Source organism: Lycium ferocissimum, unplaced genomic scaffold, assembly GCF_029784015.1.
Source record: "Lycium ferocissimum isolate CSIRO_LF1 unplaced genomic scaffold, AGI_CSIRO_Lferr_CH_V1 ctg12857, whole genome shotgun sequence".
Classification (NCBI taxonomy): domain Eukaryota; kingdom Viridiplantae; phylum Streptophyta; class Magnoliopsida; order Solanales; family Solanaceae; genus Lycium; species Lycium ferocissimum.
In genome coordinates this window covers 1-14,233 of record NW_026714565.1, presented here as the reverse complement: position 1 = coordinate 14,233, position 14,233 = coordinate 1, and the positions used below count along the sequence as shown (strand labels likewise).

The 14,233-nt window shown below is 41.1% G+C and overlaps 8 non-coding genes and 16 pseudogenes across 8 annotated transcripts; all 24 read left to right on the top strand.

Annotated features, from left to right (window-relative positions):
- Nucleotides 1–1,763: 1,763 nt before the first annotated feature.
- LOC132042003 (5S ribosomal RNA) lies at nt 1,764–1,880 on the top strand. Its single transcript, XR_009411309.1, has one exon. It is a non-coding gene; the product is annotated as a 5S ribosomal RNA (ribosomal RNA).
- Nucleotides 1,881–2,125: 245 nt separating this feature from the next.
- LOC132042018 (5S ribosomal RNA) lies at nt 2,126–2,243 on the top strand (annotated as a pseudogene).
- Nucleotides 2,244–2,490: 247 nt separating this feature from the next.
- On the top strand, nt 2,491–2,608 carry LOC132042017 (5S ribosomal RNA; annotated as a pseudogene).
- Nucleotides 2,609–2,839: 231 nt separating this feature from the next.
- LOC132042012 (5S ribosomal RNA) lies at nt 2,840–2,958 on the top strand. The gene has a single exon (XR_009411311.1). It is a non-coding gene; the product is annotated as a 5S ribosomal RNA (ribosomal RNA).
- A 230-nt stretch (nt 2,959–3,188) lies between these two features.
- On the top strand, nt 3,189–3,307 carry LOC132042010 (5S ribosomal RNA; annotated as a pseudogene).
- A 671-nt stretch (nt 3,308–3,978) lies between these two features.
- LOC132042005 (5S ribosomal RNA) lies at nt 3,979–4,097 on the top strand (annotated as a pseudogene).
- A 220-nt stretch (nt 4,098–4,317) lies between these two features.
- Nucleotides 4,318–4,436, top strand: LOC132042024 (5S ribosomal RNA). Its single transcript, XR_009411313.1, has one exon. It is a non-coding gene; the product is annotated as a 5S ribosomal RNA (ribosomal RNA).
- A 217-nt stretch (nt 4,437–4,653) lies between these two features.
- On the top strand, nt 4,654–4,772 carry LOC132042013 (5S ribosomal RNA; annotated as a pseudogene).
- Nucleotides 4,773–5,350: 578 nt separating this feature from the next.
- On the top strand, nt 5,351–5,469 carry LOC132042020 (5S ribosomal RNA; annotated as a pseudogene).
- Nucleotides 5,470–5,698: 229 nt separating this feature from the next.
- Nucleotides 5,699–5,818, top strand: LOC132042009 (5S ribosomal RNA; annotated as a pseudogene).
- A 250-nt stretch (nt 5,819–6,068) lies between these two features.
- Nucleotides 6,069–6,185, top strand: LOC132042008 (5S ribosomal RNA; annotated as a pseudogene).
- A 223-nt stretch (nt 6,186–6,408) lies between these two features.
- LOC132042004 (5S ribosomal RNA) lies at nt 6,409–6,527 on the top strand. Its single transcript, XR_009411310.1, has one exon. It is a non-coding gene; the product is annotated as a 5S ribosomal RNA (ribosomal RNA).
- Nucleotides 6,528–6,748: 221 nt separating this feature from the next.
- LOC132042014 (5S ribosomal RNA) lies at nt 6,749–6,867 on the top strand (annotated as a pseudogene).
- Nucleotides 6,868–7,444: 577 nt separating this feature from the next.
- Nucleotides 7,445–7,566, top strand: LOC132042025 (5S ribosomal RNA). The gene has a single exon (XR_009411314.1). It is a non-coding gene; the product is annotated as a 5S ribosomal RNA (ribosomal RNA).
- A 213-nt stretch (nt 7,567–7,779) lies between these two features.
- LOC132042023 (5S ribosomal RNA) lies at nt 7,780–7,898 on the top strand. Its single transcript, XR_009411312.1, has one exon. It is a non-coding gene; the product is annotated as a 5S ribosomal RNA (ribosomal RNA).
- Nucleotides 7,899–8,134: 236 nt separating this feature from the next.
- Nucleotides 8,135–8,253, top strand: LOC132042001 (5S ribosomal RNA). The gene has a single exon (XR_009411307.1). It is a non-coding gene; the product is annotated as a 5S ribosomal RNA (ribosomal RNA).
- Nucleotides 8,254–8,497: 244 nt separating this feature from the next.
- Nucleotides 8,498–8,616, top strand: LOC132042002 (5S ribosomal RNA). The gene has a single exon (XR_009411308.1). It is a non-coding gene; the product is annotated as a 5S ribosomal RNA (ribosomal RNA).
- Nucleotides 8,617–8,828: 212 nt separating this feature from the next.
- On the top strand, nt 8,829–8,947 carry LOC132042006 (5S ribosomal RNA; annotated as a pseudogene).
- Nucleotides 8,948–9,167: 220 nt separating this feature from the next.
- On the top strand, nt 9,168–9,286 carry LOC132042022 (5S ribosomal RNA; annotated as a pseudogene).
- Nucleotides 9,287–10,197: 911 nt separating this feature from the next.
- Nucleotides 10,198–10,316, top strand: LOC132042011 (5S ribosomal RNA; annotated as a pseudogene).
- A 225-nt stretch (nt 10,317–10,541) lies between these two features.
- Nucleotides 10,542–10,661, top strand: LOC132042021 (5S ribosomal RNA; annotated as a pseudogene).
- A 225-nt stretch (nt 10,662–10,886) lies between these two features.
- On the top strand, nt 10,887–11,005 carry LOC132042016 (5S ribosomal RNA; annotated as a pseudogene).
- A 214-nt stretch (nt 11,006–11,219) lies between these two features.
- Nucleotides 11,220–11,338, top strand: LOC132042007 (5S ribosomal RNA; annotated as a pseudogene).
- A 560-nt stretch (nt 11,339–11,898) lies between these two features.
- On the top strand, nt 11,899–12,018 carry LOC132042019 (5S ribosomal RNA; annotated as a pseudogene).
- The last annotated feature ends 2,215 nt before the right edge of the window (nt 12,019–14,233 follow it).

The window sequence follows — 14,233 nt, the reverse complement described above, 5'->3', positions numbered from 1 at the left end:
AGATATAACAGATGCACTAGGGGTAGAAAGTAACCATATACATATAAATCATTTTTTGAAACTCAATAGATAAGTAATAATCAATGCTCGAGTATTAGGATAATAGTCACACTCGGACTCTTGAATATCATTACGAACTATGTCAAATAACGTCTCGGGATCATAGACATGTATCAAGTCAATCCGAAGCCTTTATAAAAGTTATGGTCAATAGGACAATATAAAGTTTTCGGGAATAGGAACTTTTATGCATCATTTACTATTCAATCATATAAAAGACTCGAGGGCAATAGCTCGACTATCCTGAGAGTTTTAACATCAAGAAATGAAGAAGAATCATAAATCATGCTCGGAACTTATGAATAGAGTTACCCCAAAGGTCATATCGTATCATACTTACATCTAGGACATGCCAAAAGAAGGAAGGATAGGCTTTACATACCTTTAGCGTTTACTCGCAACGCAACACGTATACGCTGCCCAATAGTATCTCAACCTATATTAAGACGTCAAGAACTACGATTAAACTTTCGAAAAGACGCATCCTAATGTTAGTAACTCCCTTTTAAACAATTTGACGACATTTCCTTTACATTCAAATCAACTACATACAATCAAGCCAACACCAATGATCATGCGTTCAAGTGCTAACCCGAGACCATTCAAACAAAACTCGAGAACGCTTCGGACAACCCGCACAACATCTCAAACAGCCCAACCATCATACCATACCACCCGCAATTCTAATTCAACAAGAACAACAACAACACATTCTTTTCTTTCAATTTCATGAACTATACCAACAACCACATGTTGACAACATCATTTACATAATTACAACAAACTATATTAACATCATATTAACTCCTATAACAGCCCACAACAATTACAACTTCAATCTAGAATCATTAAACCTTCATTTTCACCATACAATCCATAACAACAACAATCAAAATACCAAGTTAAAATCAATTCACCATTTCATGCACAAACTTTCTAAACTCGGTTTCTCAACTCGGTTCCAACTTGTGCCTTGAATTTAAACTTGTTCTTGTTTCCCTAAACTCAACTCCACGTTATTACACACTTTCTAATGAGTTGAATTGCTTGGAAAAAAATATTTTTTGATCAACAATGCTCAAGTCAAGTCGCAGAGCTTTCCTCTCCCTCTAATTTTTCTAAGTTTGAAGATGAATAATGAATAGCTAGTTGAAGGATGAGTCATAAAATGCTATATATAGGAAGTCCATGGGCTGGACATGTGTGTCCCACCCAAAAGTGTGAGCCAATTACAATTGGCCATGTCACGGTGGGGCCCACACGGCCACTATGGCCAATTAATGAAGTGATTAAGTCTTAATCCCACTTTAATAATCTAATCTTGGTTAATTAATCCCTAATCTCCATTAATATTTCTATACCAAATAAAATTTATAAGCAACTTGTGATTAAAACAAAATCGGAGATTAAAAATCTCTACGCCGTATCCCAAAATAGTCTTGTCCTTAACTTGTCGCGATTAGCTTAAGAATGTCCCAATGTTTAAAAATACGGGATATAACAGGGTGACCCTCGGGAAGTCCTCGTGTTGCATCCCTCATTTTGTCAAGACTAAAAACAATAAAAATCAGAAAAAGAATCGCATGAAATGGATAACGGAGAGTGAAGTTACGCGTATTTAAAGGTTTGTACTTACTCCCCTTATTTTTAGAGAACGGGGGGGGAGGAAAGGGTTAACGAGAATTTAGAATGATAGGACTGATGGATGCGATCATACCAGCCCTAACACACCGGATCCCATCAGAACTCCGAAGTTAAGCGTGCTTGGGCGAGAGTAGTTCTAGGACGGGTGACCCCGGGAAGTCCTCATGTTGCATCTCGGAAAAATAATGTATGATTTCATCCCTCCTTTGTCTACGCTCATTTTCGTCTGTTTAATATATTTTTTTCAAAAAATAAGCTAGATCTCGAAAAAATACTGAAAATCAAAAATAGAATCGCATAAAACAAGATAACGGAGCGTAAAGTTACGCTTATTTAAAGGTTTGTGCTTACGCGCCTTATTTTTAGACAACCGGGGGCGGGGGGGAATGGGTCAACGAGAATTTAGAACGCTAGGACTGATGGATACGTTTGTACCAGTACTAACGCACTGGATTTCATCCGAACTCCGAAGATAAGCGTGCTTGGGCGAGAGTAATACTATGATGGGTGACCCCCGGGAAGTCCTCGTGTTACATCCGTCCTTTTATTCGGGCTACACTCGTTTTCGTCTGTTTAATATATGTTTTTGGGAAAATAAGCTAGATCTCGAAAAAATAACAAAAATAAAAAAAAATCGCATAAAAAGTATAATGGAGCGCGAAGTTACGGGTATTTAACGGTTTTCACTTATGCTCCTTATTTTTAGACAACCGGGGGGGGGGGGGGGGGAGGGGAGGGAAAGGGGGGAGGAATGGGTTAATGAGAATTTAGAACACTAGGACTGATGGTTGCATTTATACCAGCACTAACGCACTATATTTCATCCGAACTCCGAAGTTAAGCGTGCTTGGGCGAGAGTAATACTAGGATGGGTAACCCCCGGGAAATCCTCGTGTTACATCCCTCCTTTTTTCCGGACTACGCTCGTTTTCATCTGTTTAATATATGTTTTTTGGAAAATACGCTAGATCTCGAAAAAATACTAAAAATCAAAAAAAGAATCGCATAAAATGGATAACGGAGCGCGAAGTTACGCGTATTTAAAGGTTTTCACTTACTGTCCTTATTTTTAGAGGAGCAGGGGGTGGGGGGAAGGGGGCAAGGGTTTAAGAGAATTTAGAGCGCTAGGACTGATGGATGCGGTCATACCAGCACTAACACATCGGATCCCGTTAGAACTCCGAAGTTAGGCGTGCTTGGGCGAGAGTAGTACTAGGATGGGTGACCCCCTGGGAAGTCCTCGTGTTGCATTCCTACTTTTGTCAAGACTACGCTCATTTTTGTCTGTTTAATATATTTTTTTTCGGAAAATAAGCTAGATCTTGGAAAAATACTCAAAATCAAAAAAAGAATCTAATAAAACAGATAACGGAGCTCAAACTTACGCGTATTTAAAGGTTTGCACTTACGCGCCTTATATTTAAAGGAGGGGGGGGGGGTTGGGGTGGAAAGGTTTTAAGAGAATTTAGAGCGCTAGGACTGATGGATGCAATCATACCAGCAGTAACGCGCCGGATCCCATCAGAACTCTGAAGTTTGGCTTGCTTGGGCAAGAGTAGTCCTAGGAGGGTTGACCCCCTAGGAAGTCCTCGTGTTGCATCCCTCTTTTTTTCCGGAATACGCTCATTTTCGTCCGCTTAATATATTATTTTACAAAAAATAAGCTAGATCTCAGAAAAATACTCAAATAAAAAAAAAAGAATCGCATAAAATGGATAACCGAGCGCGAAGTTATGCATATTTAAAGGTTTGTACTTACGCGCCTTATTTTTAGACAATCGGGGGGGGGGGGGGGGGGGAATGGGTTAAAGAGAATTTCGAACGCTAGACCGATGGACGTGTTCATACCCTCACTAACGCACCGATGGGGGGGTGATCTTGGCGAAGAGAATTTAGAATGGGTGACCAAGGACCGAACGCGCACGTTTTTCTTTTGTGTAATATATGTCGATCCCATAAGAACTCCGAAGCTAAGCATGCTTGTGCGAGATTAGTACTAGGATGGTGACCTCCCGGGACGTCCTCATGTTGCATCCCTCCTTTTGTCCGGACCACCCTCATTTTTGTCTGTTTAATATATGTTTTTCGAAAAATAAGCTAGATCTTGGAAAAATACTAAAAATAAAAAAAAGAATCGCGTAAAACGGATGACGGAGCGCGAAGTTAGGAGTATTTAAAGGCTTGCACTTACGCGCCTTATTTTTCGAGAAGGAGGGGGGAGGGGGAGGGGGAGGGAGGAAAGGGGTTAAGAGAATTTAGAGCACTAGGACTTATTGATGCGATCATACAAGCACTAACGCGCCGGATCCCATTCGAACTCCGAAGTTAGGCATTCTTGGGTGAGAGTAGTCCTAGGATGGGTGACCCCTTGGGAAGTCCTCGTGTTGCATCCCTTCTTTTATCCGGTCTATGCTCATTTTCGTCGATTTAATATATTTTTTTTTCAGAAAAATAATCTAGATCTCAAAAAAATACTGAAAATCAAAAAAAGAATCACATGAAACGGATAACGGAGCACGAAGTTACGCGTATTTAAAGGTTTGCACTTACGAGCATTATTTTTTTTGGGGGGGGGGGGGAGGGTTTAAGAGAATTTAGAGCGCTAGGGCTGATGGATGCGATCATACCAGCACTAATGCACCGGATCCCATCAGAACTCTAAAGTTAGGCATGCTTGGGCGAGAGTAGTACTAGGATGGGTGACCCCCAGGTAAGTCCTCGTGTTGCATCCCTCCTTTTGTCCGGACTACACACATTTTCGTCTTTTAATATATTTTTATCAAAAAATAAGCTAGATCACGGAAAAATACTTAAAATCAGAAAAAGAATCGCATAAAACGGATAACGGAGCGCGAAGTTACGCGTATTTAAAGGTTTACACTTACACGCCTTATTTTTAGAGGGAGGGGAGGGGGAGGGTTTAAGAGAATTTAGAGCGCTAGGACTGATGGATACGATCATACCAGCACTAACGCATCGCATCCCATCAGAACTCCGAAGTTAGGCGTGCTTGGGGGAGAGTATTTCTAGGATGGGTGACCCCCTGGGAAGTCCTCGTGTTGCATCCCTCCTTTTTCCCAGACTACGCTCATTTTCGTCTGTTTAATATATTTTTTCAAAAAATAAGCTAGATCTCGGAAAAATACACAAAATCAAAAAAAGAATCGTATAAAACGGATAACGGAGCGCGAAGTTATGCATATTTAAAGGTTTGCACTTACGCACCTTATTTATAAAGAAGGGGGAGGTGGGGGGAGGAAAGGATTTAAGAGAATTTAGAGCGCTAGGACTGATGGATGCGATCATACCAAAGACTAATGCACCGGGTCCCACTAGAACAATGAAGTTAGGCGTGCTTGGGAGAGAGTTGTACTAGGATGGGTCACCCCTGGGAAGTCCTCGTGTTGCATCCCTCCTTTTGTCAGGAGTACGCTCATTTTCGTCTCTTTAATATAATTTTTTCAGAAAATAAGCTAGATCTCAGAAAAATACTTAAAATAAAAAAAAGAATCGCATAAAACGGATAACAGAGCGTGAAGTTACGCGCATTTAAAGGTTTACACTTATGCCCTTTATTTTTAGAGGGAGGGGGGGGGGGGGGGGAAGGTGGAAAGGGTTTAAGAGAATTTAGAGCGCTAGTATTGATGGATTTGATCATATCTGCACTAACTTGCCGGATCCCATTCGAACTCCGAAATTAGGCATGCTCTGGCGAGAGTTGTCCTAGGATGGTTGACCCCTTGGGAAGTCCTCGTGTTGCATCCCTCCTTTTTTCCGAGCTACGCTCATTTTCATCGGTTTAATATATTTTTTTCGAAAAAATAAGCTAGATCTCAGAAAAATACTCTAATAAAAAAAAGCATCGCATAATAGGGATAACGGAGCGTGAAGTTATGCGTATTTAAAAGTTGGCGTGTAATGTATTTATTTTTTTTATATTTTGGGAGGGGTGGGGGAGGGGGGTTTTAAAAGAGCTTAGAGCGCTAGGATTGATGGATTTGATCATACCAAAGACTAACGCGCCGGATCCCATCGGAATTCCGAAGTCAAGCGTGCTTGGGCGAGAGTAGTACAAGGATGGGTGACCCCCTGGGAAGTCCTCGTGTTGCATCCCTCCTTTTGTCCGGACTGCGCGCATTTTTGTCTGTTTAATATATTTTTTTTCGGAAAAATAAGCAAGATCTCATAAAAATACTCAAATAAAAAAAAAGAATCGCATAAAAGGGTTAACGAAGCGCGAAGTTATCGTATTCAAAGGTTGGCGTGTAATGTATTTAAGGGTTTACACTTACGCGCCTTATTTTTTGAGAACGGGGGGGGGGGGGGAAAGGGGGTTAAATGAGATTTAGAACGCTAGGACGGATGGATGCGATCATACCGACTAACGCACTGGATCCCATCAGAACTCCGAAGTTAAGCGTGCTTGGGAAAGATTAGTACTAGGATGGGTGACCCCCCGGGAAGTCCTCGTGTTGCACCCCTCCTTTTGTCCGGACTGCGCTCATTTTTGCCTGTTTAATATATTTTTTTTAGAAAAAATAAGCTAGATCGCAGAAAAATACATAAAAAAAAAAAAAAAACGGATAAAAGGGATAACATATTTAAAGGTTTGCACTAGTTACGCGTATTTAAAGGTTTGCACTTACGTGCCTTATCTTTAGAGGGGGGGAAGGGTTTAAGAGAATTTAGAGCACTAGGACAGAGGGATGCGATCATACCAGGACTAACGCATCAGATCCCATTAGAACTCCGAAGTTATGTGTACTTGGGCGAGAGTTGTACTAGGATTGGTCACCCCCTGGGAAGTCCTCGTGTTGCATCCCTCCTTTTTTCCAGACTACACTCATTTTCGTCAGTTTAATATATGTTTTTCGAAAAATAAGCTAGATCTCGGAAAAATACTAAAAATCAAAAACAGAACCGCATAAAACAAATAACGGAGCGCGAAGTTACGCGTATTTAAAGGTTTGCACTTACGCGCCTTATTTTTAGAGGGGGGGGGGGGAGGAAAGGGTTTAAGAGAATTTAGAGAGCTAGGACTGATGGATGCGATCATACCAATACTAACGTGTCGGATCCCATCAGAACTCCGAAGTTAGGCATGCTTGGGCAAGAGTAGTCCTAGGATAGGTGACCCCCTGGGAAATACTTGAGTTGCGTCCCTCCTTTTGTCCGGACTACGCTCATTTTCGTCTGTTTAATATATTTTTCTCGGAAAAATAAGCTAGATCTCAGAAAAATATTGAAATAAAAAAAAGAATCGCATAAAAGGGATAACGGAGCGCGATGTTACGTGTATTTAATGGTTTGTAATTACGCTCCTTAATTTTAGATATCGATGGTGCGGGGGGGGGGGGGGATAGAAAGGGTTAAAGAGAATTTAGAACGCTAGGACTGATGGATGCGATCATACCAGCACTAATGCACCGGATACCATCAGAACTCCGAAGGGCGAGAGTAGTACTAGTATGCGTGACCCCCAGGAAGTCCTCGTGTTTCATCCCTCCTTTTGTTCGGACTACGCTCATTTCGTCTATTTAATATATGTTTTTGGCAAAATAAGCTAGATCTCAAAAAAATAATAAAAATCAAAAAAAGAATCGCATAAAACGGATAACGGAGCGCGAAGTTACGCGTATTTAAAGGTTTTCACTTACGCTCCTTATTTTTAGGGGAGGGGAGGAGAGCGGGGGGGGGGGGGAGGAAAGGGATTAAGAGAATTTAGAACGCTAGGACTGATGGATGCGATCATACCAAAGACTAATGCACACCGGATCCCATCAGAACTCCGAAGTTAAGTGTGCTTGGGCGAGAGTAGTACTAGGATGGGTGACCCCCGGGGAAGTCCTCGTGTTGCAACCCTTCTTTTGTCCAGACTACGCTCATTTTCCTCTATTTAATATATGTTTTTCGAAAAATAAGCTAGATCTCAAAAAAATACTAAAAATCAAAAAAAGAATCGCATAAAACGGATAACGGAGCGCAAAGTTACGCGTATTTACAGGTTTACACTAACGAGCTGTATTTTTAGAGAGGGGAGGAGGGTTTAAGAGAATTTAGAGCGCTAGGACTGATGGATGCGGTCATACCAGCGCTAACACATCGGATCCCATTAAAACTCCGAAGTTAGGCGTGCTTGGGCGAGAGTAGTACTAGGATGGGTGACCCCCTGGGAAGTCCTCGTGTTGCATTCCTACTTTTGTCAAGACTACGCTCATTTTCATCTGTTTAATATATTTTTTTCGAAAAATAAGCTAGATCTTGGAAAAATACTCAAAATCAAAAAAAGAATCTCATAAAACAGATAACGGAGCTCAAACTTACGCTTATTTAAAGGTTTTTACTTATGCGCCTTATTTTTAGACAACCACCGGGGGGGGGGGGGGGGGGGAGGAAAGGGTTTAAGAGAATTTAGAGCGCTAGGAATGATGGATGCGATCATACCAGCACTAACGCACCAGATCCCATCAGAACTCCGAAGTTAAGCGTGCTTGGGCGAGAGTAGTACTAGGATGGGTGACCCCCAGGTAAGTCCTCGTGTTGCATCCCTCCTTTTGTCCAGACTATGCACATTTTCGTCATTTAATATATATTTTTTTTAAAAATAAGCTAGATGACGAAAAAATACGTACAATCAAAAAAAGAATCGCATAAAACGGATAACAGAGAGCGAAGTTACGCGTATTTATAAGTTTGGACTTACACGCCTAATTTTTTGGAGAATCGGGGGGGGGGGAATGGGTTAAAAGAGAATTTCAACGGATTTAAGAGAATTTAGAACTCTAGGACTGATGGATGCGATCATACCAGCACTAACGCATCTGATCCCATAAGAACTCCGAAGCTAAGCGTGCTTGAGCGAGATTAGTACTAGGATGGGTGACCTTCTGAGACGTCCTCGTGTTGCATCACTCCTTTTGTCCGGACTACCCTCATTTTTTTCTGTTTAATATATGTTTTTTGGAAAAATACTAAAAATCAAAAAAAGAATCGCGTAAAACGGATGACGGAGCGCGAAGTTACGCGTATTTAAAGGTTTGCACTTACGTGCCTTATTTTTCGAGAAGGAGAGGGGAGGGGGAGGGAGGAAAGGGGTTAGGAGAATTTAGAGCGCTAGGACTTATTGATGCGATCATACAAGTACTAACACGCCGGATCCCATCAGAACTCCGAAGTTAGGCATTCTTGGGTGAGAGTAGTCCTAGGATGGGTGACCCCCTGGGAAGTCCTCGTTTTGCATCCCTTCTTTTATCCGGTCTAAGCTCATTTTCGTCTGTTTAATATATTTTTTTTCACAAGATAATCTAGATCTCGGAAAAATACGGAAAATCAAAAAAAGAATCACATGAAACGGATAACGGAGCACGAAGTTACGCGTATTTAAAGGTTTGCACTTACGAGTATTATTTTTTTGGGGGGGGGGGCGGGGAGGGTTTAAGAGAATTTAGAGCGCGAGGGCTGACGAATGCGATCATACCAAAGACTAACGCACCGAATCCCATCAACTCCGAAGTTAAGGCATGCTTGGGCGAGAGTAGTACTAGGATGGGTGACCCCCAGGTAAGTCCTCGTGTTGCATCCCTCCTTTTGTCCGGACTACGCACATTTTCATCTTTTAATATTTTTTTTTCCAGAAAATAAGCTAGATCATGGAAAAATACTTAAAATCAAAAAAAGAATCGCATAAATCGGATAACGGCGCCCGAAGTTACGCGTATTTAAAGGTTTACACTTATGCGCCTTATTTTTAAAGAGAGAGAGGGGGTGGGGAGGGGGGTTTAAGAGAATTTAGAGCGCTAGGACCGATGGATACGATCATACCGCAAAGACTAACGCATCGCATCCCATTAACTCCGAAGTTAGGCGTGCTTGGGGGAGAGTATTACTAGGATGGGTGACCCCCTGGGAAGTCCTCGTGTTGCATCCCTCCTTTTTACTAGACTACGCTTATTTTCGTCTGTTTAATATATTTTTTTCGAAAAATAAGCTAGATCTCAGAAAAATACACAAAATCAAAAAAAGAATCCCATAAAACGGATAACGGAGCGCGAAGTTGCGTATATTTAAAGGTTTGCACTTACGCACCTTATTTATAAAGAAGGGGGAGGTGGGGGAGGAAAGGATTTAAGAGAATTTAGAGCGCTAGGACTGATGGATGCGATCATACCAAAGACTAACGCACCAGATCCCATTATAACAATGAAGTTAGGCGTGCTTGAGAGAGAGTTGTACTAGGATGGGTCACCCCTGGGAATCCTCGTGTTGCATCCCTCCTTTTGTCAGGAGTACGCTCATTTTCATCTTTTTAATATATTTTTTTCGAAAAATAACCTAGATCTCGGAAAAATGCTTAAAATCAAAAAAAGAATCGCATAAAACGGATAACAGAGCTTGAAGTTACGCGTATGTAAAGGTTTACACTTACGCGCTTTATTTTTAGAGGGAGGGGGGTGGAGGTAAGGGTTTAAGAGAGTTTAGAGCGCTAGTATTGATGGATTTGATCATACCTGCACTAACTTGCCGGATCCCATTCGAACTCCGAAGTTAGGCATGCTTGGGCGAGAGTAGTCCTAGGATGGGTGACCCCTTGAAAAGTCCTTGTGTTGCATCCCTCTTTTTGTCCGGGCTACGCTCATTTTCATCGGTTTAATATATTTTTTTCGAAAAAATAAGCTAGATCTCAGAAAAATACTCTAATAAAAAAAAGCATCGCATAATAGGGATAACGGAGCGTGAAGTTATGCGTATTTGAAGGCTTGGACTTACGCGCCTTATTTTTTTGGTGGGAGGGGTGGGGGAGGAAAGGTTTTAAAAGAGCTTAGAGCGCTAGGATTGATGGATTTGATCATACCAAAGACTAACGCGCCGGATCCCATCAGAACTCCGAAGTTAAGCGTTCTTGGGCTAGGGTAGTACAAGGATGGGTGAACCCCTGGGAAGTCCTCATGTGGCATCTCTCCTTTCGTCTGTTTAATATATTTATTTCGAAAAAATAAGCAAGATCTCAGAAAAATACTCAAAATCAAAAAAAGAATCGCATAAAAGGGTTAACGAAGCGCGAAGTTATGCGTATTTAAAGGTTGGCGTGTAATGTATTTAAAGGTTTGCTCTTACGCGCCTTATATTTTGAGAACCGGTGGGTAGGGGGAGTGTTAAATGCGATTTAGAACGCTAGGACGGATGGATGCGATCATACCAGCTCTAACGCACCGGATCCCATCAGAACTCCAAAGTTAAGCATTCTTGGACAAAATTAGTACTAGGATGGGTGACCCCCCGGGAAGTCCTCCTGTTACACCCCTCCTTTTGTCGGGATTGCGCTCATGTCTGTCTATTTAATATATTTTTTTTCGGAAAAATAAGCTAGATCTTGAAAAAATAACAAAAATCAAAAAAAGAATCGCATAAAAGGGATAACGGAGCGTGAGGTTATGTGTATTTAAAGGTTTGCACTTACGCGTCTTATCTTTGGAGAGGGGGAAGGGTTTAAGAGACTTTAGAGCACTAGGACAGATGGATGTGATTATACCAGTACTAACGCATCAGATCCCATTAGAACTCCGAAGTTTTGTGTGCTTGGGCGAGAATTGTACTAGGATGGGTCACCCCCTAGGAAGTTCTCGTGTTGCATCCCTCCTTTTTTCAAGACTACACTTATTTTCTTCTGTTTAATATATGTTTTTCAAAAAATAAGCTAGACCGGAAAAATACTAAAAATCAAAAAAAACCGGATATAACAATAACGAGCGCGAAGTTACGCGTATTTAAAGGTTTTCACTTACGTGCCTTATTTTTTGAGAGGGGGACGGGGGAGGAAAGGGTTTAAGAGAATTTAGAGCACTAGGATATGGATGCGATCATACCGGACTAACGCTTCGGATCCCATCGAACTCCGGCTTAGGCATGCTTGGGTGAGAGTAGTACTAGGATGGATGACCCCGGGAAATACTTGTTGCGATTCCTCCTTTTGTATTGGCTACGCTCATTTCATCTCTGTTTAATATATTTTTTTTTGAAAATAAGTTAGATCTCGAAAAATATTGAAATAAAAAAAAGAATTGTATAAAATGGATAACGGAGCACGATGTTACGTGTATTTAATGGTTTGTAATTACGCTCCATATTTTTAGACAACGAGGAGGGGGGGGGGGGGAGTAGAAAGGGTTAAAGAGAATTTAGAACGCTAGGACTGATGGATGCGATCATACCAGCACTAATGCACCGGATACCATCAGAACTCCGAAGTTGAGTATGCTTGGGCGAGAATAGTACTAGCATGCGATGACCCTCTAAGAAGTCCTCGTGTTTCATCCTCCTTTTTTTCCGGAAACTACGCTCATTTCATCTATTTAATATATTTTTTTGTCAAAAAATGAGCTGGGTCTCGGGGAAATATTCAAGACCAATAAAAAAGAATCACATAAAACAGATAACGGAGCGTGAAGTTACATACTTGTTTTTCAAGAAGGGGAGGGGGAGGAAAGGGTTTAAGAAAATGGAGTGCGGGGACGGATGGATACGATCATACCGAAGACCTAATGCACCAGATCCCATCGAACTACACCGAGTTAAACGCTTAGGAGAAAGTAGTACTAGCATGGGTGACCCCCCACGAAGTCATCGTGTTGAATCCCTCCTTTTGTTCGGACTATGCTTATTTTAGTCTGTTTAATATATAATTGGGAAAAGACATGTTTTGGCCCCTGAACTTGGCAGCAAAACTCACTTTAGCAACTAAACTTAATTGTATTTATTTACCCCCCTTAACAACTTCATTAATTAAATACTCCCTTAACGGCCCGGACGAGTATGAGATCTTGTGTTGTTCACCACTCGGTGATTGGTCCACGTCATTAAATATTTTTTTAATTATTTTTATTTATTTAATGTTTCTCTTTCTTCTTCATCCCTTCTCCTTCTAACCCCCAACCCCCCGCTCCCTCTCCTTCTTCCCCCAACTCGCTGTCGCTTATCTTTTCTTTCTTCAACAACATTCACGTATGAGCAACATGACAACACCTTAATCAACACCAAATTGAAATACATTCATTTCTTCAACACGATTCCAAACCAAAAAAAAAAAAAAGGAAAAACTAATTGTATAAAATTAACAAAACTCCACCCATTCCCTAATTCATAGCACAATTCATCACTAACCCACCCTATTTTTCTTCCATGGATTAAATGTTGGAGAGAAATAAATTAATAAATTAACGACTATAAATATTATAATTTTGTATAAAATAAATTGGCACTATCAAAGAATACCACGAAATAAAGTATACCAAGAATTCTTCATTTTGTGGCATTGCTGCTACCCCCATCCCTCCGCCCCCACTCACCCCTCCTCTCCTTCTCCTTATTCCCCATCGTTTTAATTCGTTCTTTGCCCCCATCTCCTTATTCCCCACAACAATTCAAGTGAGTTTTTTGCTTTGTGCTTTTTCCCATTCCCCATCGGGGGGGGGGGAAAAAAGGGGTTGGGACCCTCGCAAGTCTCGTGTTGATTCCCCCTTTTTTTCCGGACACCTTTCATTTTGTTTAATATATTTTTTCAAAAAATAAGCTAGATTCGGAAAAATACTAAAGATCAAAAAAAGAATGGATAAACGATAACGGGGGCCGAAGTTATGCGTTTTTAAGGTTTTCACTTACGCCCCTTATTTTTTTGAGAAGGGGAGGGGAGGAAAGGGTTTAAGAGAATTAGAGCACTAGGATGATGGATCGATCATCGGCCAAGCCGGATCCTTGAACTCAGTTAAGCGAGCTTGGGTAGGTAGTACTAGGATGGGACCCCGGAAGTCTCGTTCATCCTCCTTTTGTTGGCTACGCTCTTTCTACATTTAATATTTTTTTAAAAAAATAAGTAAATCTGGGAAAAAAAATCAGATCAAAAAGAAATTGATAAAAGTAACGAGCACGAAGTTATCGTATTTAAAGGTTTTAATACGCCTTATTTTTGAAGGGGGGGGGGGGGGGGAAAGGGTTTTAAGAAAAATAGAGGGAAATGGAGCGACCCCAAAAAATTAACGCCCCGATCCTCAACTCCGTTAAGATTTTGGGCAAAATATCTGGGTGGTGACCCCCCGAAAAGTCCTTGTTCCCCCCCTTTTTCCCATTCCTCTTTTTCTCATTTAATATTTTTTTTTCAAAAAATAATGACCCCAAAAATCAAACAAAAAAAGAATCATAAAAGGGAAACGGAGGGGGTTTGGAAAATTTTTACCGCTTATTTTTGGGAAGGGAAAAGGGGGGGTTTGAAAAAATTTGAGTGGAGGAGGATGGAATCCGCCCAAACGCCCGGATCCCTCGAACTCGGTTGGGCGGGCGGTTGCTAGAGGGTACCCCAAAGCCCCTTGTTGATCCCTTTTTTTCGAATACATTTTTTTGAAATATTTTTTTTCAAAAAATGCTAGAGGGAAAAAACCCAAAAAAAAAAAGAAGGGAAAAACAAAACGAGCCGAATTAGCTTTTAATTTCCCACAGCCTTATTTTTAAAAGGGAGGGGGGGAAAAAGGGTTTAAGAGAA